Source organism: Bos javanicus, chromosome 28, assembly GCF_032452875.1.
Source record: "Bos javanicus breed banteng chromosome 28, ARS-OSU_banteng_1.0, whole genome shotgun sequence".
Taxonomy (NCBI): domain Eukaryota; kingdom Metazoa; phylum Chordata; class Mammalia; order Artiodactyla; family Bovidae; genus Bos; species Bos javanicus.
The window spans coordinates 40089849-40116043 of NC_083895.1; the positions used below are offsets into that span (position 1 = coordinate 40089849).

General features: G+C 41.3%; 1 long non-coding RNA gene across 1 annotated transcript in view; it reads right to left on the bottom strand.

Moving 5' to 3' along the window:
• The window catches only part of LOC133240529 (uncharacterized), a 597238-nt gene that overhangs the window by 450116 nt on the left and 120927 nt on the right, over nucleotides 1-26195 (bottom strand). The gene's annotated exons all lie outside the window — the stretch shown is intronic.

Below are 26195 nucleotides of genomic sequence, written 5' to 3' on the forward strand. Positions count from 1 at the left end.
CAGAAATTTGCTCATAGCGTTGGAGGTTAGAAGTCCAAGATGAAGACAGTTTGCTTCAGCTTCTCCCCAGGCCTCTCTCCGCAGCTTACAGCTGCTACTTTCTTCTTCCCTCTGTGCAGACACATCCCCAGGGTCTCATGTTGTGTCCAACTTCCCTCTTCTAGTAAGGACATCAGTCAGAGTAACTTGGAACCCACACTAATGGTCTCATTTTCACTTAGTCACCTCTTTAAAGGCCCCATCCCCAAATATATAGTTACGTTCTGAGGTAACAGGGGTTAGGGTTTTAACATATGAATTTGGAGGGGACACAATTCATTTTATAACAGCCATGTAAACCATGCCCCACTCTATATTGCCCATCAAGCCCCACAACAACCAGTCTATACTTCAAAGTGTAGTTAAAGTGATCTTTTAAAAAAATGGAAATTTGATTAAAAAAAAAAAAAAAAACAATGGACATGCATAGAACCTTTACACAAATTCTATTTACTTTTGGACCAAAATATGACCATCACAACCTCCGTGCTTGCCAGTATAGTATAGTGTTTAAATGAGCCAACTCTGAAGCCTACTAGGTTAAAGTCTGAACCTCCCTATTTATCTGTCCTTAATTTCATAAATTAGCTATTTAATTTCTCTTAGTCTCAGTTTCTTCATGCATAAACAAACAGTTTCTACTATAGGTTGTAATAGTTGTGAAACTTCTTTGGTAGGGATTAAATGAGACAGTCGACGGAAAGTGCTCTCTTCTTGTTGCTCTGTCATCTAGTCATCTCCGACTCTTTGCAACCCTGTGGACTTCAGCATACCCGACCTCCCTGGAAAGTGCTTAGCACAGAGTAAAAGTTTAAAAATGATCGTGTATTAGTATTTAGCTGTATACTGATTTTTCTTATTTTGTACTTCCCTCTTCCCTACTTCTACAGTCCTACCACACTCATCTTGTTTTAATCCTTACAATGTCATGTCAGAATACATCCTCTTTGACAATTCCAGAATATCATATAAATGGAATCTTATGGTGTGCAGCATTTTGAGACTGGATCCTTCTATTTACTATAATGCACTGAAGGTTCAGTCAGGTTGTCCTGCATATCAGCAGTTTCCTCATTTGTGCATAGGCAATGTGTTCATTGTCGGTTGTACCACAATTTGCTTGCCCATTTACTCACCGAAGGTCATTTGGGTCATATCACTGTTTGGTGATTATGTGTAATGAGACTAAAAACATCTAAAAATGTTTATATACAGGTTTTTGTATGAACATAAGTTTTCATTTCTCTAGTATAATTATTTAGAAGTAGAATTGCAGGCCCATATGATAGGTGTGGGTTTAACTCTATAAGCAACTGTCGAACTTTTCCTGAGTGTGACAATGTACCATTTTTTATACCTACCAGCAAGGTGTAAAAGAGTCCCTAGGAATCTGTATTCTAACCAGCACCCATGTCTTAATTTAAATTTCTTTAATGACTAATAATTTTGAACACTTATAATATGCTCATTTGCCACTTAAAGACCCCTTGTGGTGAAACGTCTCTTCAAATATTTTGCCCACATTAAAAACCTGTGGCGGATTCATTTTGATATTTGGCAAAACTAATACAATTATGTAAAGTTTAAAAATAAAATAAAATTAGAAAAAAAATTAAAAATAAAAATAAATAAAATTTAATTTATTTTATTTAATTATTTAAGTTATTTTAAAATTTAATTTAAAAGTTAAGCTATTTTCTCAGTTGTATCTGACTCTTTGCAACCCCACAGACTACACAGTTCATGGAATTCTCCAGGCCAGAATACTGCAGTGGTAGCCTTTCCCTTCTCCAGGGGATCTTCCCAACCCAGGGATCAAGCACAGGTCTCTCACATTGCAGGTGGATTCTTTACCAGTTAAGCCATAAGGGAAGTCCAATAATTTTGAACACTTATAATATGCTCATTTGCCACTTAAAGACCCTTTGTGGTGAAGTGTCTCTTCAAATACATTGCCCACTTTAAAAATTAAGTTATTTTCTCATTTTCCAGATTTGAGAGTTGTTAATATATTCTGGGCTTCCCAGGTAGCTAGGTGGTAAAAAATCTGCCTGCCAATGCAGGACATATGGGTTCAATCCCTTGGATGGGAAGATCCCTTGGAGAAGAGAACAACCCATTCCAGTATTCTTGCCTGGAAAATTCCACAGACAGAAGAGCCTGGCAGGCTGCAGTTCATGGAGTCACAGAGTCAGACATGACTGAGAATGCACAATATGTTCTGATATATATCTCAAATATTTTTCTTAGTCTGTGGTTTTCTCAACAGGATTTCAAAAAAGCAAATATTTTAAATGTTGATGATATCCATTTTATCATTTTTTTTTATCAATTACGACTTTTGTCTTATATCTAAGAATTGTTGTCTACCTTTTTCCCTATATTTTCTACTAAGGGTCTAATTATGTCTTAACTCTTAATTATTCTTTCTTCTTCAGATCATATTTCACTCTCTCAGGGAAGCCTTCTCTAACTTCCCAGAGAAGATATGATCCCTGTGTTATATATCTTTAGAGCATTTTAAACATCCTTCCCATATTTACTTCAGTTTACAATTACACATGTTGTGTGATTATTTGATAAATATCTGACATTTTCTAGATTTTTCCTCATTGGAATCTACTTTTGCCTACCATTATATCACTGAGTCTAATACAGTTTACTTCATAGAAATTCAATGAATAAATGAGTAGAATAAGCGAATGTGTGTCACTGTTATACCATGAAAAAGTATATTAAGAGAAAGTGCTGTCATCCTACATCCTCCAGGTACTCGAGCTCAACAATTTGTCATGAGGGAATGAGGTCAAGCTGAAGTTATTACCACATTTTTGCTCCAGGGTCCTTCTAGAGGATAAAATATAGGAAAAGAACCAACATTAATTTAGGATCTATTATGTCTCAGGCATTTTATGTGAAAAAAAATATGAGGCTCAAGGGTGTTAACCTTGACCTTGAACAGTGCCACTCTTCTAAAGAACTGAGAAACTCGGATTAGCCCAGAGTTTGAATCCACACTCGATACTTTCTTCCTATTCTGTGCTGCCTCCTCACCACTTAGCCTCACAAAATAAAGACTTGAAAGTTATTTTTCAAAAACTTATGTGGTTGTCAGAAGGTACCAATCTGCAGGCCTATCAGATGCATCTTGAGAAGGTTATAGATTTTCTTTTGAGATATTCCTTCAGAAGATAATAAAATAATTTTATACAAAAAGCTCTTCCTCGCCTATCTTCTAGACAAGATGCTGCTATAGTCATCTTGAGTTATCTAATGATGAAAAGACTTGAAAATTGTATCAAAAGATGAGAGAACCTAAAAAAAAAAAAAACACTGCTTCTCATAGATGGAATATGGATAAGCTCTTAAACTTTGTATAAATTAATCAGTCAGCAAACAGTGTCCATGTTATAGGATGTTTATAAGGAACAAGTATCAGTTTTATAAAGAAAGAGCATAATGCCCTACACATAATAGAGCTCAGCAAATGAGAGCTTTCCTTTACCCTGCTTAACAGCAAAAGGGGATGCATTCACTGATTTAAAAAAAAAAAAAAAAAGACTGTAAGAAAAGCCCACACTATGGGAAAAGAGGTATTACCCAGACTGCCCATCTCTGAGCCAACTCCTACTATCTCAGGGATATATCTGAGTCCAGCAACAAGGAGCCTTCTCTCTCTGGTTGGAAAGATATTATTGCTCAGGCATCTTTAGGCCATTCCAATATTCCAGACCTGAGCCTGGTTTATATCCTAGGAATGGTAGAGACTACAGGTCTTTCCAGGTAAGGTGTTTAAACTGAGAGTTCAAGCACTAACTCAACCATGGCTCAGTTCTGTTAAGGGCCAAACCCTCTGCATGAGAACACAGCTAGGTTCTCCACATTGCCTACTTTGCAAACACATCAGTTTTGAAGGCACTACCTATAATCTGGCATGAACATTCTAAGCCAATGCTTCTCAAACATTAAGTGCACAGGATCTATCTGGGAATACTGTTAACAAGCAGATTCTTGCCGGGGTCCAGCCCCAGCAGGATTCAGGGGTTTCAAAGGGGAGACAGCTTCGGCGATCAGGATATGATAGAATTAAAGATATAAAGAGTGGTTAAATAAGGATAGCTCAGTGAGAAAATTTAGTAAAGAAAAGAGGCTGAATAACTAACTTGGTTTACGTGGAAAACCAATAAAATTCCAAGATAAGGAATTTGTGTCACCTACGTAGGCACAGGAGTCCTCCCATTCTCCCGAAGGAGAGAAGACACTAAGGCCTCCCCGGTCAGATCTTAGAAGCCCAAGCATAATTAGTAGGCTTGACAAGCCTCCCCGCTCCAGACGGGAATTCAGCCAGAAGCTGAGAGAAAGAACAACATGGGGAGACCAAGTTTCAGTGAACAAGGCCTGCACTTTATTTTCCAAAGTAGTTTTTATACCTTAAGTTGTGCATAGAGGATAATGGGGGAAGGGGTAGAGTCATGCAAGGACAGCAGTCCTTGATCCTAATCGAAGCCAGGCTTTCAAACTTATCATATGCAAAAGTTTAGGTGATTTACATCATCTTCTGGCCAGGGGGCCTGTCAACATTTTAAGATCCTTTCTTCAGAAAACTTATTTTTCTCTAAATGTGATTATTCTAAAGTCAGGCGCCACCCTCCGAAAGCATTAGATAAAGTTGCATTCCTATAGGGCAAACGTGTGGTGGGCTATAACCAGAAAAGAATTAACTCAAGGGTCCAAGGTTACAAACATTAAAACTACTACTTACATTCCTATACACCAATTATATTAATCAATACACTCCCAGGGACACAGTAGGTAAGGGATATGGAAACTTAGCAGCAAACATTGGCCCAACAAGTGAAAAACCCTTCACCAATACAATTTCTAATCAATCTTTTAACTGCTCAAAGGAATCTGTATTTAGACAGTTTAGAACATCTCATGCCTCTCACGGTTGGGAGGCTCTGAACAATCACATGTGGCCAGAAGAACCTATTCAGGCAGGCTAGAGGACTTCCAAAGGAGTTTGTAGGTTGAAACACCCTTGGCACACCCAGGAACTTTATTAACTGGAGCTGTAAGTTAACTCTTTTTTAGAGAGAGAGATGGTGGTGGGGGACAGCCCCCCCATAAAGTTAGAGGTGTAGGTGAGAGCACAAAGCAGTAAAGTAGGCAGACTCTGGTTTGGGGAGTAGATGCTCAAGAATTTCCAGGGGGACTCCTGAGGCTCGATCCCGCCTTTGCGTATGCTGAGCCTCCTTCCTCATGACCTTTGCCATGGGCGGAGTTCCTCACGCTGGCTCCCGGCAGATTCTAATTAAGATTAAGTCTGCATTTTTAACAAGCTATGTGGATCACACTTTGAATAACAAATATCTAAGCCACTGGTTCCTAAACTTCAATGAGCATCAGAGTCACCTGAAGTGTAATTAAATGTCAGCCCCACTCCAAGAGTATGTGACTCAGTAGGTTTAGAGTGTAGCTCCAAATTTTTCATTTCTGTTAATTTCTGAACTTTGAAAACCTCAAGGACTTCCCAGATGGTGCTAGCAGTAAAAAACTCGCCTGCCAATGCAGGAGACATAAGAGACTCAAGTTTGATCCCTGGGTTGGGAAGATCCCCAAAGGAGGGCATGGCAACCCACTCCAGTATTCCTGCCTGCAGAATCCTATGGACAGAGGAGTCTGGCAGGCTACAGTCCATAACATCAAAAAAAGTCAGACATGACTGAAGCAATTTAGCATGCACACACACACACACACACACACACTCTAAAACATACACAGAAAGGCTACCATGGTGCAGAATCTCATACTCACGTGATTCACCTGAACTGATAGGCCTTGACTTGTGCATTGTTCTGGGTTCCTGTGACAACTGTGCTTTCAATCTCATACTTTTCTTTGTCACTTTGGTCTTCTACTGTAGTGCCTCAATTTCCTAACCACTGCACCTTCTGCCTATGAGGTCCATCTCCTTTGCTTCAAGTCAACAAAGGAGGAGGGAGTACAGAGAGCATGGATACTGAACAGTGTGGTTCATTGGAAGGCTGCCTTTGCAGACTAGCTACTGAATTGCCGCTCTATTCAAACAAACTGGGTCTGATGATACAATTCATCAGAGACACCACTTGTAAGCACCATCCTTTGTTCTGAAGAGGAAAGTGGAAAGGACTCCTAGGAGAGGCACAAGAGAACTAGTTGTATCATATCACCCACCAAGGTCTCTGAACTGCGTCTCACTCTCACCAAGAACCACCTGCCCCCCCCCACCCCCATTTTTACATTCTTTCTTCATTTTATCAGTGATCCTGAAACCCAAGTAAAACAGTAGGCACTAAGAGAGGGCATCAGAGGGCAGACAGACTGAAACCACAATCACAGACAACTAGCCAATCTGATCACATGGACCACAGCTTGTCTAACTCAAAGAAACTAAGCCATGCCGTGTGGGGCCACCCAGGACAGACAGGTCATGGTGAAGAGGTCTGACAGAATGTGGTCCACTGGAGAAGGGAATGGCAAACCACTCCAGTATTCCTGCCTTGAGAAACCCATGAACAGTAAGAAAAGGCAAAAAGATAGGACACTGAAAGATGAACTCCCCAGGTCAGTAGGTGCCCAATATGCTACTGGAGATCAGTGGATAAATAATCCCACAAAGAAGGAAGGGACGAAACCAAAGCAAAAACAACACCCAGTTGTGGATGGGACTGGTGATAGAAGAAAGGCCCGATGCTGTAAAGAGCACTATTGCATAGGAACCCGGAATGTCAGGTACATGAATCAAGGCAAATTAGAAGTGTTCAAACAAGAAATGGCAAGAGAGAATGTCGACATTCTAGGAATCTGCGAACTAAGATGGACTGGAATGGCTGAATTTAACTCAGATGACCATTATATCTACTACTGTGGGCAGAAATCCCTTAAAAGAAATGGAGTAGCCATCATAGTCAACAAAAGAGTCAGAAATGCAGTACTTGGATGCAATCTCAAAAACAACAGAAGGATCTCTGTTCGTTTCAAAGGCAAACCAAAGAATATCACGGTAATTAAAGCCTATGCCCTGACAAGTAACGCTGCAGAAGCTGAAGTTAAATGGTTCTATGAAGACATACAAGACCTCTAGAACTAACACCCAAAAAAGATGTCCTTTTCATTATAGGGGACTGGAATGCAAAAGTAGGAAGTCAAGAAACACCTGGAGTAACAGGCAAATTTGGCTTGGAGTAGGGAATGAAGCAGGGCAAAGGCTAATAGAGTTTTGCCAAGAGAACACACTGGTCATAGCAAACACCCTATTCCAAAAACACAAGAGAAGACTCTACACATGGACATCACCAGATGGTCAACACCAAAATCAGATTGATTATATTCTTTGCAGCCAAAGATGGAGAAGCTCTATACAGTCAACAAAAACAAGACCGGGAGCCGACTGTGGCTCAGATCATGAACTCCTTATTACCAAATTCAGACTTAAATTGAAGAAAGTAGGGAAAACGACTAGACCATTAGGGTATGACCTAAATTAAATCCCTTATGATTATAGAGTGGGAGTGAGAAATAGATTTAAGGGACTAGATCTGATAGAGTGACTGGTGAACTATGGACAGAGGTTTGTGACATTGTACAGGAGACAGGGATTGAGATCATCCCCAAGAAAAAAAAAAATGGAAAAAAGCAAAATGGCTGTCTGAGGAGACCTTACAAATAGCTGTGAAAAGAAGAGAAGCAAAAAGCAAAGGAGAAAAGGAAAGATATACGCATTTGAATGCAGAGTTCTAAAGAATAGCAAGGAGAGATAAGAAAGCCTTCCTCAGGGATCAATGCAAAGAAAGAGGAAAACAATAGAATGGGAAAGACTAGAGATCTCGTCAAGAAAATTATAGCTATAAGGGAACATTTCATGCAAAGATGGGCTTAATAAAAGACAGAAACGGTATGGACCTAACAGAAGCAGAATATATTAAGAAGAGATGGCAAGAATACACAGAAGAACTATACAAAAAACATCTTCACAAGCCAGATAATCACGATGGTGTGATCACTCACTTAGAGCCAGACATTCTGGAATGTGAAGTCAAGTGGGTATTAGGAAGCATCACTACGAACAAAGCTAGTGGAGGTGATGGAATTCCAGGTGAGCTATTTCAAATCTTAAAAGATGATGCTGTGAAAATGTTGCACTCAATATGTCAGCAAATTTGGAAAACTCAGCAGCGGCCACAGGAATGGAAAAGGTCAGTTTTCATTTCAATCCCAAAGAAAGGCAATGCCAAAGAATGCTCAAACTACTGCACAATTGCACTCATCTCACACGCTAGTGAAGTAATGCTCAAAATTCTCCAAGCCAGGTTTCAGCAATATGTGAACCATGAACTTCCAGATGTTCAAGCAGGTTTTAGAAAAGGCAGAGGAACCAGAGATCAAATTGCCAACATCCGCTGGATCACTGAAAAAGCAAGAGAGTTCCAGAAAAACATCTGTTTCTTCTTTATTGACTATGACAAAGCCTTTGACTGTGTGGATCACAATAAAATACGGAAAATTCTGAAAGAGGTCAGAATACCAGACCACCTGACCTGCCTCTTGAGAAACCTGTATGCAGGTCAGGAAACAAAAGTTAGAACTGAACATGGAACAACAAACTGGTTCCAAATAGGAAAAGGAGTACGTCAAGGCTGTATATTGTCACCCTGCTTATTTAATTATATGCAGAGTACATCATGAGAAACGCTGGGCTGGAGGAAGCACAAGCTGGAATCAAGATTGCTGGGAGAAATATCAATAACCTCAGATATGCAGATGACACCACCCTTATGGCAGAAAGTGAAGAAGAACTAAAGAGACTCTTGATGAAAGTGAAAGAGGAGAGTTAAAAAGCTGGCTTAAAGCTCAACATTCAGAAAACTAAGATCATGGCATCTGGTCCCATTACTTATGGCATATAGATGGGGAAACAGTGGAAACAGTGGCTGCCTTTATTTTTGGGGGGCTTCAAAATCACTGCAGATGGTGACTGCAGCCATGAAATTAAAAGACCCTTGCTTCTTGGAAAGAAAGCTATGACCAACCTAGATAGCATATTAAAACGCAGAGACATTACTTGGTCAACAAGGGTCCATCTAGTCAAGGCTATGGTTTTTCCAGTAGTCATGTATGGATGTGAGAGTTGGACTGTGAAGAAGGCTGAGCACCGAAGAATTGATGCTTTTGAACTATGGTGTTGAGAAGACTTTTGAGAGTCCCTTAGACTATGAGGAGATCCAATCAGTCCGTCCTAAAGGAGATCAGTCCTGGGTGTTCACTGGAAGGACTGATGTTGAAGCTGAAACTCCAATACTTTGGCCACTTGATGCAAAAGCTGACTCATTTGAAAATACCCTGATGCTGGGAAAGATTAAGGGTGGGAGGAGAAAGGGATGACAGAGGATGAGATGGTTGGATGGCATCACTGACTCAGTGGACATGAGTTTGGTAAATTCTGGGAGTTGGTGATGTACAGGGAGGCCTGGTGTGCTGCAGTTCATGGGGTCACAAAGAGTCAGACACAACTGAGCGACTGAACTGAACTGAACATTGAGGAAAAGATGGAATGGGGACAGCACATGTTCATTTACAAAACTGAAACAAAAGGTGTTCTCTGCCTTTAACCTATCCCATTCCCTCACCCAGAAGGGCCCCTCCTGAGCCCAGTATGCAGTTCAGCTCTGAAATGTCCAAAGAGACATGTCACTGCAACACCAGAGACAGCTGCCGGCCACCACCGGGAGATGTGGCAGACATTTCTCTCTAGGCTTTTCATGTGGAATCACTCTTTTCTATCAGATCTGTCTGTTTGCACTTGACCTTTCAGCAAAAGCATGGAGTTTCATTAACAAGCCCTTCATGGAGAGGAAGCGATAAAGCCACTGCCCCAGCTTCCATACTGTGGGTGCTCCACTCATCAACACCTCAGGATACTACACAGGGTTCCATTTCAGGAGCACTTGGGGGCAGGTTTTCTTCATCCTTGATGTACAATTTCAGCTGGAGGTGGGTTTTGCCATCTGAGAAGCATTTCAAACTATAATATTCAGTTCTCTGCTGCCTCTCATTAATATTAATATTCTCCAGTGAGCCTAACATAGCTGGTAATTATAGGAAAAAAAAAGTGGTAAACATCAACTACTTATTTTCCGAACAAACCTTCTCAGCCAGTTAATGATTAAATCTTTTCTAGGATTCCGAGCTATGGCATCATCATACCAGTTTTGAAGGGATTATATATTAACAAAACTTATGTTAGTAATTTCTATGAATTATTAACTTTGTAATGAAATGGCAAGTGCCTGTATTTCACCTTTTATGTGCCAGGAAGTGCTCTAAGTGCCTTATGTCTAATATTACCTAAATTCTCACAACAAACAAATAAATTTGGCACTATTTTTAGTCCTACTTTACACGGAGATTAAGTACTCTGCCAAGATCTCACGAGTGCTAGAGGCACGATTCAAATTCAGACTCTCTGACTTTTTACCTTTTGCATTTTACATTTCCCAAATCATTTGCATATAATCTACCTCCTTTGAAAGGCAGGGAGTATTCTTACATTGTGCAGATAAGGAAGGTGAGACTGAGAGAGGCAGTGTGGTATCTCTGAGTTTTGCGCAGGGCATTTCTACAACTAAGTCAAACCTGCTCCTTACGATCCATTTTAAAAGAGTCCAGGATTTTTTGGCCACAACTCACAGCATGTGGGATTTCAGTTCCCCAACCAGGGATGGAACCCATGCCCCCTGCAGTGGAAGCCAGGTGTCTTAACCACTGGACGACCTGGGAAGTCCCAGTCCAGAATGTTGTAATATGTGTCTCCTCTGCTTTCCAGTACAGGACAGATGTCATGAAACGTCAGACTCGACCAAGGCATCCTACTTCCTGTGAGGGCTGTGTGTGCTTCTCTGCACAGTTAGGGCTAGGAAAGCTCAACAGAATAAGAATGATTTTTACCTAAAAGCTTTGAATTTTTGATTACCCAGGGTAGGTGGATACATATATCCATGAGAATTTTCTTTATATTCTGACACATCTAGCCCCTAGGTCCCTGGCCTCTCTCTCATGTGATTCCACACAGTCTCAGAAGTTGCAAACCCCCATGACACTCTAGCACAAGAAACCAGTCAAAGGCTAAGGGGGTTGGGTCTGGACTGCCTTGTTGTCCAAATTGCTCAGTTGTGTCTGTTTCTTCAACCCCATGGACTGCAGCACACCAGGCTTTCCTGTCCTTCACCATCTCCCAGAGTTTGCTCAAACTCATGTCCATTGAGTTGGTGATGCTGCCCAACCATCTCATCTTCTGTCACCTGTGTCTCCATTTGCCTTCAATGTTTCCCAGCATTGAGGTCTTTTCCAATGAATCGGCTCTTCGCATCAGGTAACCAAAGTATTGTAACTTCAGGTTCAGCATCAGCCCTTTTCTGATTCCCCTCTGTCCACCTGATGGCCTGCCCTCACTTCCAAACAGTTCATTGATAACACTTAAACATCACTGGCAGCTTTCTTAGAGAACTAGAAAAACCAATGGGAGACAGCAATGCCTGCCCTCTGAGCGAGACTGGGTGGGCCCTTATGCCAGGGTCAAGGCCTGTGACACAAACAGTCTATCCTCCATAACACTTGTTGCTGATAACCTACCAGGTAATTTACCAATTATATTTGCTATTTATTTCTCCCCTCTAGTATAATGCAGGCTCCACAAAGGCAGGGATTTAGTCTTTTTCATAACTCACACTACTACCTAAGAGCCCTAAGCACATCCCAGAGGCAAAACACATATAGGAAATTGATAAATAAATGAGCAAATGAACTTGATATTACCTAAATCTCCCAAAAGCATCTCATATTACTAAAAATTAAACTGAAGACTTCTCCAGTAGTCCAGTGCAGAGGGTATGAGTTCGATCCTTAGTCAGGGAACTAAGATTTCAAATGCCACACAGCACAACCAAAAAATAAATAAATAAATAAACTGATTATATTTTTGTTAAAACAGTTCAGTTCAGTTCAGTTGCTCAGTCGTGTCCGACTCTTTGCGACCCCATGAATCACAGCACACCAGGTCTCCCTGTCCATCACCAACTCCCGGAGTTCACTCAGATTCACATCCATTGAGTCAGTGATGCCATCCAGCCATCTCATCCTCTGTCGTCCCCTTCTCCTCCTGCCCCCAATCCCTCCCAGCATCAGAGCCTTTTCCAATGAATCAACTCTTCGCATGAGGTGGCCAGAGTACTAGAGTTTCAGCTTTAACATCAGTTCTTCCAAAGAAATCCCAGGGCTGATCTCCTTCAGAATGGACTAGTTGGATCTCCTTGCAGTCCAAGGGACTCTCAAGAGTCTTCTCCAATACCACAGTTCAAAAGCATCAATTCTTTGGTGCTCAGCTTTCTTCACAGTCCAACTCTCATATCCATACATGACCACTGGAAAAACCATAGCCTTGACTAGACAGACCTTTGTTGGCAAAGTAATGTCTCTGCTTTTCAAAATGCTATCTAGATTGGTCATAAATTACTCACATCCATCTATTCAAGCCAGCCAGCTAGAACAGGCCTGGTATCATCACAGTTACCCACTTCACCACCCCCGCTTATTTTGTCTGCTCACCATCGACACTGCCAGTTCCTACAAACTGGAAACTCATGATCAGATCTTTGACTGAATCATTACAAAGTTTCCCATAAGTTTTTCTCTGCTTCTTCTCTGCATCCATTCAATGCCCGGTTTCTAAAGGAAGCCTCTCCGGCTTAGTCGATGTGATCCTGGATATCACAATAGAAGAAAATGAACTGGCTACAGGCCTAACATTTTCTCCAGTAAGACTCTTGAGAGTCCCTTGGACTGCAAGGAGATCCAACCAGTCCATTCTGAAGGAGATCAGCCCTGGGATTTCTTTGGAAGGAGTGATACTAAAGCTGAAACTCCAGTACTTTGGCCACCTCATGTGAAGAGTTGACTCATTGGAAAAGACTCTGACGCTGGGAGGAATTGGGGGCAGGAGGAGAAGGGGACGACAGAGGATGAGATGGCTGGATGATATCACTGACTCAATGGACGTGAGTCTGAGTGAACTCCAGGAGTTGGTGATGGTCAAGGAGGCCTGGCGTGCTGTGATTCATGGAGTCACAAAGAGTCGGACAGGACTGAGCGACTGAACTGAAGTGAACTGAACTGAAAGCCCTGGGCAAGTAACAAGGATAGCTTCAAAGCAAGGGTAGCTGCAGCTGGCTGCGTGCATACCAGAGGGATAATTCCTTTGACCAAAGATAGAGGCAAAAATACTTCCAAACACAAGTATTTTCTCAGCAGTATTAGCTTCTCCAAAGTCAAAGGAGTTTTCTCTGGCTGGGCGTGTTTCTGGTGTTTGGACAGAAGATGAGACTAGAAGTGTCTTACTAAAACTGCAGGGAATCTTCCCCTCAGACTGAAGGAGATGAGCTCTGGCTATAGCTCCCCATGTATTCTGAATACTGGTATGAACAGTGGTGTCTCCAGGCACAGATACAATGCTGGCCCCTCCTTATGCACCCCCTGTGCTTCGAAAAAGTGGGTCCTGAGTGTTCTGATGGAAGAAGGCAGGAGCATAGTGGACTCCAATCAGAGATATGATACAGCCAATTCCCACTGCTCCACAAATACTCTGGACAGGTGAGCTCAGATACTATGAATGAAGTGGGGACTAAAAGCAACTCCAAACACAGGTATGGTACTATCCCCTCCTATTGCAACACCTGTGATTTGGACAGGTAGGCTCCAGGTGCTCTGACTTTAGCAAGAAGAATAATGGCTCCAAGCATAGTTATGGTGCCAGGCTGTCTGAATGCATCAGATGTGCAATGCTCAGGGAGGCCTCAGGTCTTTTGACAAAAGGCAGAAGAGAAGTATCTCCAAATACCAATATGGAGTCCACCCCTCTGACTAGAAGTGTGCTCTGACCAAGAAGGAAAAGAACGATCTCCCTGAACTTGTTTCTTTTCAGTAGTATTGTCTCCTCCAGTGGTATCAGGTATGCTCTGAAGAGTCATGGAGAGATGAGAAGGGAGCCCCAAGCGCTCTGACCATAGGCAGGAAGGAAAGTGTGTCCTGAGACAGGTTTTCTTTCCACAGAGCTGGCCTCTCCAACTGCAGTCACTGCAGGGCCTGACACTAAGGCCACGCCTTCCCCAACATGCGCAGTGGTGCAGGGTGTCCCTCTCAGTCCTGGGTCAAGCTAAGTGCTCCAGACATGGCACAGGGACCCCAGGCAGCCACACTGACTCCAGAGCTGTTGCCACTCACAGGAATTACAGATCCCATGGCAGAAAATGGGTGTAGGCTAAAGGTTAGCTCCTGCCCTCAGTACTGGGTATTTTGATAGCAGCTCCAAAGCCAGAAGTAGTGGCTGCGCCAGTGAGGAAAACACTTGAAGCGTCACAAAAGGCCAGCTGGGTATTGACAGGGATGCCAGAGGGGAACATAGGGAAGTCAAGAGACTGACAGATCTGTGCTACTAGTGTGTGGCTGGGCTGCAAAAGAGGTTAAGTCTGGAGCTCGTGCTGAGGCTGCTGAGATTCCAAAAAGGAGAGCTGTCACAGTTGGTGGCTTCAGGGTGAGGCCCGTCAGGACACCTAAGTATGGGACCCTCTCCTGGGTCAAAGGAAAAGTTTGAAATTTGTGTTTAGGTCACTGACTCACTGGGCAGACAGATGGTGAAGCCTAGCACTGAAGCAGTGCAGCCACTGGGCAGCACATTCTCAGAACAAGAAATTCCATGGCCAGTGGAAAGAAGTTCTCACTGGAGCCAGGGGGAGACACCTGGAGGTGGCAGCCATGGGACGGGGAGTGGTATCCGTATCGATTTCATCAGAGTTAAGGGCAGGCTTGTTCGCAGAGGTGTGGCTATGGAGTGGAGGCAGCTGGGGACGCGGTGATGAAGAACTCTGTGCCTACAGAGGCACTTAGAAGAGGGACTCCTGCTGGGGCCCATCAGGGGCCCCCAGCATGGGCCAACAGTATGATGGGGCTGCTGACCGCAAATGCAGGGAGGCTGCGGATACCTCTCCACAGTGCAGTGGGCCTGTACAAATAGGAGGGAACTCGCCTCCAAGCTGAGGAAGCTCTGAAGATGAAAGTCTGGAGGGCGCAGTGGTGTTCACGTCAGTTAAGTGCTAAGTGACTTCAGTAGTGTCTGACTCTGTGACCCTATGGACTGTAGCCTGCCAGGGTCCTCTGTCCATGAGATTCCCCAAGCAAGAATACTGGAGTGGGTTTCCGTGCCTTCCTCCAGAGGATCTTCCCAACCCAGGGATCGAACTCACGTCTCTTATGTCTCCTGCATTGGCAGATGGGTTCTTTACGACTAGTGTAAAACTACCAGGGTCACTTAAACGGTAAAGAATCCACCTGCAATGTGGGAGACCTGGGTTAAATCCCTAAGTTGGGAAGATCCCCTAGAAGAGGGCATAGCAACCCACTCCAGTATTCTTGTCTGCAGAATCCCCATGGACAGAGGAGCCAGGCAGGCTACAGTCCATGAGGTCACAAAGAGTCAGGCACGACTGAGCGACTAAGCACCACACAGCACAGCATGTCGGCTGTACCGAAGTCCAAAGCAGGAGGGCTGGACAAGTCAGACACGCTGGCTGCGAAGGTGTGAGTGACTGGGAAAGCAGAGACGGGCTTGATGGTGAAGCTGAGGTGTGGTGGGAGGCGGGAGGAGGGTCTAGAAGACCAAGGGAGGAGGACCCACACACAGAGGCACAGTTGGCCCCATTCTAAAGAAGGAAGGCATGAAGGAGAGGGTCGAGGTGGGAGGAGAGAAGGGGTGGTCAGAAGTAGAAGATGCTGGGGCTAGGCACAGAGTCAGCAGGCTCCCTAGCATTAGACCCTGCACACCATCTTTGGTCCTCTGTCTGCATCAGCCAGCCCTTTCCCCTTTGAGACACTCAAAGCCAGGGATCTGGAGCAACTCAGAACTCCTTGAGGGACCCAAAGGACTTGGCTCTTACCAGAGCCCAGTAGGAGAGACAGTGGGAGGTGTCAGGATGGCTGCCACCAGGCAGCTGCTAAGGGGTGAGGGAAGATCAAACAGCACAGGTCATGAGCCTCCTTCAGCCTCTTTCCTTTCAAGGCCACCACAGATGACACTGGTCTTTGTTTTGGAATGATGGAAATGGGTATAACTTAATTAAACTGGTGGGTTCTAGAGTGTACACATTTGTCAAAACTTACCAAACTTTGTACTTCAAATAAGTGCCTTATTTTATGTAATCTTTACCCTTAAAAGGTTGACTTGAAAAATATTTTCTGCAAGAGCATGCAGAATATAATTTTAAAGTCTTTGTTTTATGGGCAGATAGTGCTACACAGATGAAATAGACAAAAATCATGACAAAGGTGAAAATTTGTTCTTAACTGTTAAAAGAATTTATAATCTATTTCAGAAAATCCAATCAGAGAAGATAAGGCTAATGTAGTGATGATGTGGCAGGCAACAGGAAGGCAAGCAGACTGTGTGTGTGTGTGTGTGTGTGTGTGTGTGTGTGTGTTGAAGGCAGAGGTGGGGAAGGCAAGCAAACATGGGAAGAAATCAAGCAAGCTGATTTTGGTGAACATTTGCACAAAAGGGGCTCAACGTGCCCATCCCAACATCCCTGATAGTAGACTGTGGACTAGGGGTTTCCAACTTCTGGGATGCATGCCTAGACTACAGGACCCTAACTCTAGCTTCTCTAGTCAGGTCTTCTCTTTCTGAATCAATTCAGTCAGCACAGTGAGAGAACAGCTCAGCTCTTGGAGAGTTATTAATATATGGGATTAATATATGGGATGGGGCTGTCCTGGCTTCCCTCACTAACCAATCCCAGGCACCAGTTTAACCTCAGTACCCCTCCACTCCTCCGATCCTGGTAGGATAGGGCTCAGGACACTCTACTCTATACTGACAATCTGCTAAAGCAAAACAAAAATCAACATTCTCCAGATTTTTAAAGGACATAGGATCTCATAGCATATTATTAAAAATGTCCAGGACATAATTCAAAATTATTCATCACAAAAAGAACAAGCAAAACCTAACATTCACCAGATGCAAAGTATGAAATCTCATAAATGTTAGAATGTGAGGCAGACTTTAAAGAAGCTTCCATAACCATATTGCAAGATGTAAGGACAAGTACTCTTGGATAGAATGGAAAGATAAAACTTCTCAACAAAGAATTAATAGCTATAAAAAAGAGTCAACTTTGAGAACCATAATATAAATTTTAAAATTCCTCATAATGGCTCAATATAAAAACGGAAATACCAGAAGAAAAGAGTCAGTGAACCTGAAGACAGATTAAGAGAAATTTTCTAATCTAAACAACAGAGAAAAGGGACAGGAAAACAATAGGGAGACTCAGAGACCTCCCATCATTTCATGGCAAATAGATGGGGGGAAATTGAAACATTTTATTTTGGGGGCTCCAAGACCCTGATGCTGGGAAAGATTGAGGGCAGGAGGAAAAGGGGACAACAGAAGAAGAGATGGTTGGATGGCATCACTGACTCAATGGACATAGGTGTGGGTAGACTCCAGCAGTTGGTGATGGATAGGGAGGCCTGGCATGCTGCAGTTCATGGGGTTGCAAAGAGTTGGACATGACTGAGCGACTGAACCGAACTGAAAATCACTGCTGACAGTGACTGCAGCCATGAAATTAAAAGACCCTTGCTCCTTGGATGAAAAGCTATGACAAACCTAGATGGCACATATTAAAAAGCAGAGATATCACTTTGCTTACAAAGGTCCATATAGTCAAAGTTACGGTTTTTCCAGTAGTCGTGTAAGGATGTGAGAGTTGGACCATAAAGAAGGCTGAGCACCAAAGAACTGATGCTTTTGAACTGTGGTGCTGAAAAAGACTCTTGAGAGTCCCTTAGGCAGCAAAGAAATCAAACCAGATTTCCTAAAGGAAATTTCCTAAAGGAAATCAACCTTGAATAGGTAATCAACCAGAATGAGAAGAAAGAAGTTGCTTATAAATATAGAAAGATAGAAAATGAAAATGAACCCTGTAGTTTTGTATTAGAAATGGAAGTATCAGTAAAAATTTAGAGTTTCATCATAGATGACTCATAAGTACGGAAATAAGTGTGTTTGTGCATGGGTCTGTGCATTTCCTGGTTGCATCTGTGAGAAAGGACTGAGCAGTGAGGACAGCCTAGTAATGATGAATACAGACAGCACGCACTTCTTAGTTTCCAAATGCCATTCTTCTATACAAGGATCCTGTGATCCTTAGACATCACTGACTTCAGACTGGGCTGGAAAAGTTCAAATGAATCTGAAATACCTTTTTGTGCCAGAAAGTAAGGAAATGCTCAAAGAATAGTTGGGTATGTCAACACCACACAGAAGCCTGAAGAAGGTGTGCCCACTGGCCAAATTAGGGAAAATGATTATCAAAATAGTAGTTACAGATTATTACTTATTGGGTAAAATAAAAATCTAGGACTCTGTGGAAATGCAAATGAATGCAAACATTTTGTATTTTAAAAATAACTACATAAACAAGTTAGATGGAAGGAAAATCTATTTTTTCACTAGAATGTGAATTAATAAATAAAGAAGAGATAATGAAATTAGACTGGAAGAAACACAAACTGGAATCAAGATTGCCGGGAGAAATATCAAAAACCTCAGATATGACACCACCCTTATGGCAGAAAGTGAAGAGGAACTCAAAAGCCTCTTGATGAAAGTGAAAGTGGAGAGTGAAAAAGTTGGCTTAAAGCTCAACATTCAGAAAACGAAGATCATGGCATCTGGTACCATCACTTCATACGAAATAGATGGGGAAACAGTGGAAACAGTGTCAGACTTTATTTTTCTGGGCTCCAAAATCACTGCAGATGGTGACTGAAGCCATGAAATTAAATGACGCTTACTCCTTGGAAGGAAAGTTATGACCAACCTAGATAGCATGTTCAAAAGCAGAGACATTACTTTGCCAACAAAGGTTCGTCTAGTCAAGGCTATGGTTTTTCCTGTGGTCATGTATGGATGTGAGAGTTGGACTGTGAAGGCTGAATGCCAAAGAATTGATGCTTTTGAACTGTGGTGTTGGAGAAGACTCTTGAGAGTCCCTTGGACTGCAAGGAGATCCAACCAGTCCATTCTGAAGGAGATCAGCCCTGGGATTTTCTTTGGAGAGAATGATGCTAAAGCTGAAACTCCAGTACTTTGGCCACCTCATGCGAAGAGTTGACTCATTGGAAAAGACTCTGATGCTGGGAGGGATTGAGGGCAGGAGGAGAAGGGGATGACAGAGGATGAGATGGCTGGATGGCATCACTGACTCGATGGAGGTGAGTCTCAGTGAACTCTGGGAGTTGGTGATGGACAGAGAGGCCTGACATGCTGCAATTCATGGGGTCACAAAGAGTCGGACACGACTGAGCAACTGATCTGATCTGAATGAAATTAGAAAATTGCCACTTGATAACAATTATATAATTTAGTGAATCATGAATAGATTCTAAAACCTATGGGTAAAAGTATGATGAGAATTTAAACATTTACATAGTTTCAAAGTATATTAATTACAAATGGAAAAAATAATAATCTTAATTGAGAAATCTGGAAAACACACACATTAACCAAGTATCAAAGTTATTATCAGTAATGGGACAAGATAACAGTAGGTTCTCACTGGTGTAACACAATGAAAAGTATATTTATTACATCACTGCTATAAAATTTCTACCCAAAATGTGTAATTTTTATCTCAGTTCAGTTCAATTCACTCACTCAGTTGTGTCCAAGTCTTTACAGCCCCATGGACTGCAGTATGCCAGGCTTCCCTGTCCATCACCAACTCCCAAAGTTTGCTCAGACTCATGTCCATTGAGCCGGTGATGCCATCCAACCATCTCATCCTCTGTCATCCCCTTCTCCTCTTGCCTTCAATCTTTCCCAGCATCAGGGTCTTTTCTAGTGAGTCAGTTCTTTGCAACAGGTGGCCAAAGTTTTGGAGTTTCAGCTTCAACATCAGTCCTTCCAATGAATATTCAGGACTGATTTCCTTTCGGATTGACTGGTTTGATCTCCTTGCATTCCAAGGGACTCTCAGGAGTCTTCTCCAACACTACAGTTCAAAAGCATCAGTTCTTCGGTGCTCAGCATTTTTATATTCCAACTCTTACATCCATACATGACTACTAGAAAAACCATAGTTTTTACTCTGCAGACCTTTGTTGGCAAAGTAATGTCTCTTCTTTTTAATATGCTGTCTAGGTTGGTCATAGCTTTTCTTCCAAGGAGCAAGGGTCTTTTATTTCATGGCTGCATGTGATTTTGGAGCCCGCCAAAATAAAATCCCTCACTGTTTCCATTGTTTCCCCATTTATTTGCCATGAAGTGAAGGGGCTGGATGCCATGATCTTAGTTTTCTGAATGTTCAGTTTTAAGCCAAATTTTCACTCTCCTCTTTCACTTTCGTCAAGAGGCTCTTTAGTCCCTCTTCACTTTGTAACATAAAGGTGGTGTCATCCACGTATCTGAGGTTATTGATATTTCTCCCAAAAATCTTGATTCCAGCTTGTGCTTCATACAGCCTGGCATTTTGCATGATGCAATCTGCATATAAGTTAAATAAGCAGGATGACATTATGTAACCTTAATGTATTCCCTTCCCAGTGTGGAACCAGTCTGTTGTTTCATAATCAATTCTAACTATTGCTTCTTGACCTGCATACAGATTTCTCAGGAGGCAGGTCAAGTGATCTGGTATTCCCATCTCTTTAAGAACTTTCCACAGTTTGCTGTGATCCACACAAAGGCTTTGGCATAGTCAATAAAGCAAAAGTAGATGTTTTTCTGGAACTATCTTGCTTTTTTGATGATATGACAGATGTTGGCAATTTGATCTCTGGTTCCTCTGCCTTTTCTAAACCCAGCTTGAACATCTGGAAGTTCACGGTTCACATACTGTTGAAGCATGGCTTGGAGGATTTTGAGCATTACTTTGCTAGCATGTGAGATGAGTGCAATTGTGCAGTAGTTTGAGCATTCTTTGGCATTGCCTTTCTTTGGGATTGGAATGAAAAGTGACCTTTTCCAGTCCTGTGGCCACTGCTGAGTTTTCCAAATGTGCTGACATATTGAGTACAGCATTTTCACAGCATGATCTTTTAGGATTTGAAATAGCTCAACTGGAATTCCATCACCTCCACTAACTTTGTTTGTAGTGATGCTTCCTAAGGCCCACTTGGCTTTGCATTCCAGGATGTCTGGCTCTAGATAAGTGATCACAACATTGTGGTTTTCTGGGTAATAATTTTAATCCAGTCAAGAAGAAATAACCAAATGAAAATGAAGGATATTCCTCTAAATACATGGCTTGAATTTTTAAAAGTGCAAACCACATGAAAGTCAAGGAAAAACTAAGAAACTATTTTTTCCATTTCCATTCCATATGGACATGACAACTAAATGCAGTATGCAATCCTGGAGTGACCCCAGGACTGGAAAAATAGTTATTTAATCTGCCCCTACCTTTGACTATAAAGTACATTATTAGACCTGTTGGTGAGATTTGAGCAAGGGAAATAGAAAATTATAATAATAACCACCGATGTGAATTTTGAAAACTTTAAATTGTACTATGATTCTGAAAGAGAATGATCTTGACTTTCAAAGAAATATATGGGGTGCCATTGCCTTCTCCTAATTAAAATAGTGGGGTATTAACACAATAAATTGACAAAAAAAATAGATTGAATTAGGGCTGCCATAACAAAATACCATACTTGGTGACTTACACAACAGATTCATTTTCTTACAGGTCTGGAGATCAAAAGTTCCAGATCAAGGTGCCAGTTGATTCTATTCCTGGTGAGAGTTGACTTCCTGGCTTGCAGATGGTCACCTGCTTAATGCATACTCACATGGCCTTTCCTCTGCAGCATCTGTGGAGAGAAAAAGGGAGCAAGTGAACTCTGGTGTCTCTTCTTCTAAGGGCACCAGTTCTACTGATTCCACAGACAGAGGAGCCTGGCAGGCTACAGTCCATGGGGTCACAAAAAATCAGACAGGACTGAGGGACTAACACTTCCACTTTTAGTTCTACTGAATTATGGCCCCAACCTTTCAATCTCACTTAACTTTATTTCTTCTATGTCCTTATATATAGTCATGCAAAGATTCCTTCACCCTTGATGTTCAATCAATTGCCTCCTCCTCCACCATTAATATCAAATCAAGTCCCCCTTCTTTCCCACTTGTGACACCTAACAAAGTCCTTCGTGGTAATTTTTCTTTCTCTCCCATCATGCTATCATGTCTCAAATCTCTAGTGGTCCCTATTGTATTTGGGAGCTTCGCAGGTGGCTCAGTGGTAAAGAATATGCCTGCCAATGCAGGAGACGTGAGTTCGATCCCTGGGTTGGGAAGACCCCTTGGAGAAGGAAATGACAACCTGCTCCAGTATTCTTGTCTGGAAAATCTCATAGACAAAGGAGCCTGGTGGGCTACAGTCTATGGGGTCACAAGAGTCAGATATAACTCAGTGGCTAAACCACCACCATCACATTGTATTTGGAATTTAGTGTCTCTCCCCTACTGCAATAGTTTATTCCCTATTTTATTCAATAAAATCTGTCTTGCTGCTTTTAACAAATGTCAAGTGACTTTCAGATTTAAATGGAAACTTGAATCTTTGGAGAAATGGAATATTAAAAACAAAAAGCAGAGGTAGACAACTGACTTTATACATTAATAAAACTAGTAATGATGATGATACTAAAAATGAAATTAAAACCCTATTTTGTATCAAAGGTTAAAATATGTTATTTTATACAATGAAAGTGTGAAAGTGTCAGTCGCTCAGTCGTGTCCTACTCTTTGCTGACCCTATGGACTGTAGCCTGCCAGGCTCCTCTGTCCACCAAATTTTCCAGGCAAGAATACTGAAGAGGGTTGCCATTCCCTTCTCCAGGGGATCTTCCCCACCCAGGGATTAAACCCAGGTCTCCTGCATTGCAGACGGATTCTTTCCCATCTGAGCCACCAGGGAAGGCATTTTATACTACAGATTAAAAATAAATTTGAAATGAATTAAAAACACAAAAAACAAAACTTCAATATTTTAAATTCAGTATTAATTAAAACTTATTTTAATAAAGAGCACTAGTTTGAGTATTAAGAACCTTGAGAGGCTACAATACTTTGGAGAATGTAAAGCCTTGGATTAACCATTAGCCTTTGTTTGAGTAGATAAGATCAGTGATTATTTACATACTAGTTACCATGAAATATATTGTAACTCATTATCATAAAATTTACCTTCTGCCTAAGCCTGTTTCTTAAAAGAGGGAAAGCACTTTCCTAAAATTATAAAGTTTGTTTTAAAAAGCCAAAGACTTGACTTCTGTCTTTGCAATTACAGATATTTAATATAAGAAATTAGGTATCAAAATGTTTGTTAAGAAAAATGTGTCTCTCCACATAGAATTGTAAATTATTTTCCATGGGAGCTTACTCTTACACATTTTGTGATTATAAATCTGCTCTTTATACAATCACTTATATTGATAAGAATACCTCAACAATATAAAAAATACAGTAGGTGCTTGCACAATTAAAAGAGTATGTAAAATCATTTTTCCTTTTAAAAATCACTTAAATTCTAAAAGATTACTCCAAAACACAATGCAGAAACTTTGTTTTCTATGACAACAAAACATAAAAACACTTTATGAAACTCTTAGAAGAATATGTAGAATATTTTTGCTTCCTATAAGGAAGGAAAGCTGAACACACACACTGATAAAACAAACAAACAAAAAAACCTGTATAACAGAGACATCATAACAAAGTTCAAAATGTATTTGGAGAAGGCATTTACAGCATACATAACAGATATTATCAAAAACATACAAAGAACTCAACTTTCAACTTTAGAAGTCAACATATAGATTTTTCAAATATCACATGAGAAAGCTGGTCATATGATATGAAAAGCAATTCACAAAGGAAGAAGCCAACTCATGAAAAATCATGAAAGAAAATCTCAATCATGTGAGAAGAAAGCCAATTATTTTTTTAAGTTACTTTTTTATCATACCTAAAGTTGGCTAGGATCATAAGCAAAAAGGAAGTCTGCCATCTACTAGAGGAAATATCCACTATGGAGAACATCCGGTCTAGTAAATTAAAAAACTTGACTATACTTTCAAAGACAACCCTTCAATCCTACATTTGGTAAGTACGTTAGAGAAATCTTAAAATAGTAGTCATGTCAAGGATGTTTTTTATAGCAGGGCACAATAAAAAAATTATAGTACTTAAACATCCATCAATAAAATAAACTGTGTAATATTCATATGTTAAAATACCATAGCACTTACGATGAACAGACTTAATTTATATATAGTGCATGGAAAGAATTGCAATACCTAGTGTTAAGAAATTCAAGTTGCATAAAGAATAATTATTTCTGAAAAATTTTGAAACAAAAATACAGAAGGAAATTTATATAGTAACCTTCTTAAATATAGCATGAAAGTGTACAGTATATATACTGATTAATATTCTGCATCAATTTAGCTAGACAGATTATGCACCTATTATGTGTGCCTGTATGTAATATATATATATATAGAGAGAGAGAGTGCGCAAGAGAGAAGGAGAATGGCACAGGGTTAAGAAATAGAACGCTAACTAATATTGTACTGTTTAAGTCTCAAAACATTCACAGGAATATGTGAAGCCAACTTCAGGTTGGTAGAAGGAGGGAGGGAGGCAAATTGTTTGAGGGTAGTAACAAAAACTGGCTTTCCCTATAATGTTTTATTAAAGTACATATATCATTATATGCAATTTTATATAAAAGTACATATTCATATCTCAGGCAAAAATGGCAAAAATGTTAATTAATTCTAGAAAGTAGGAATGTGAAAATGATTTCCATTATTCTCTCTACTTTTCTATACCTTTAAGCACAAAATAAATAAGCATTGCATGACAGAGCAATTTTATCTGCATCATTACTATGGTGCTGCTTTGCATGGAGTCCTGATTCACGTAGCCTGTGTGAATACTACCTCAGTGAAATGTCCCTCATGCTTCCCTGCAATCGCACTTTAATTTCATTTCATTCAGCAGCATTCGGCCTCCTAATGCAGTCACAGGGGGAACCATGCCCTGGATTGAGAAAGAAAAAGGCTTTGATAACGAAAACTAAGATGAAAGTGAAAGCGTTAGTCACTCAGTCCTGCCTGACTCTTGGCGACCATATGGACTGTAGTCTGCCCATGGGATTCTCCAGGCAAGAATACTGGAGTGGGTTGCCTTTTCCTTCTCCAGGGGAATCTGTTCAACCCAGGGATTGAACCAGGGTCTCCTACAGATTCTTTATCATCTGAACTACCAGGGAAGCCCAAATTTAAGGGCTTTAAATTAATAACTTTGGTTTATTCACCAACCTTAGCTTCTTCCCTCCTGATCTGTCTTCTTCACAATCCAGCCACTAGGGTACCACAGGTCTCCAAGGGACTTATAAAGAGACCATTAGCTGGGAGCTCAGCATTTCCTTCCTAATACAGTGAGCTTTGCAACCCACAGATTTAACGTGCACAGAATTGTGAGCACTCGCAGAGTTGCTCTAAGGGTGACGTCACTGTGCTCACTCTCAGAGAGAAACCTCTTCTTTCCTATGCAGCTAAACTTGTGTCTCAGATCACAGAATGTCACCTGGTCTGGGTCCACCTTCTAATAAGGTCACTGAAACCTCAGTCTCAGCCCAGCCAGGAGTCCTTCTCTCTCAGAAAGACTAGGCCTCCTTTTTCATCAGGTAAATTTTGTCACCTAATGATGACCAACTTCTTTTTATTAGGCTCCAGGTTGGACCAATTTTGATTGTTAACAATACGGTAGATGCAGAGCTGTGTGTTTTACTTACATAACTGTTGCAAAATTTAAGATCCCTATAAGACAAGCCTTCTCCGTTTTAAGAAGTGACTGCAGCACAAAGGTTAAATGGTTTGTCCATAGACACATTACTATTATTCATCCAATCTCTGATTTAAACTCAGAGCTGTCTGCTTCCGGGGCAATTGGGGTGGATCGAAGAAGATGGTGAAGTAGGAGGACAGGGAAC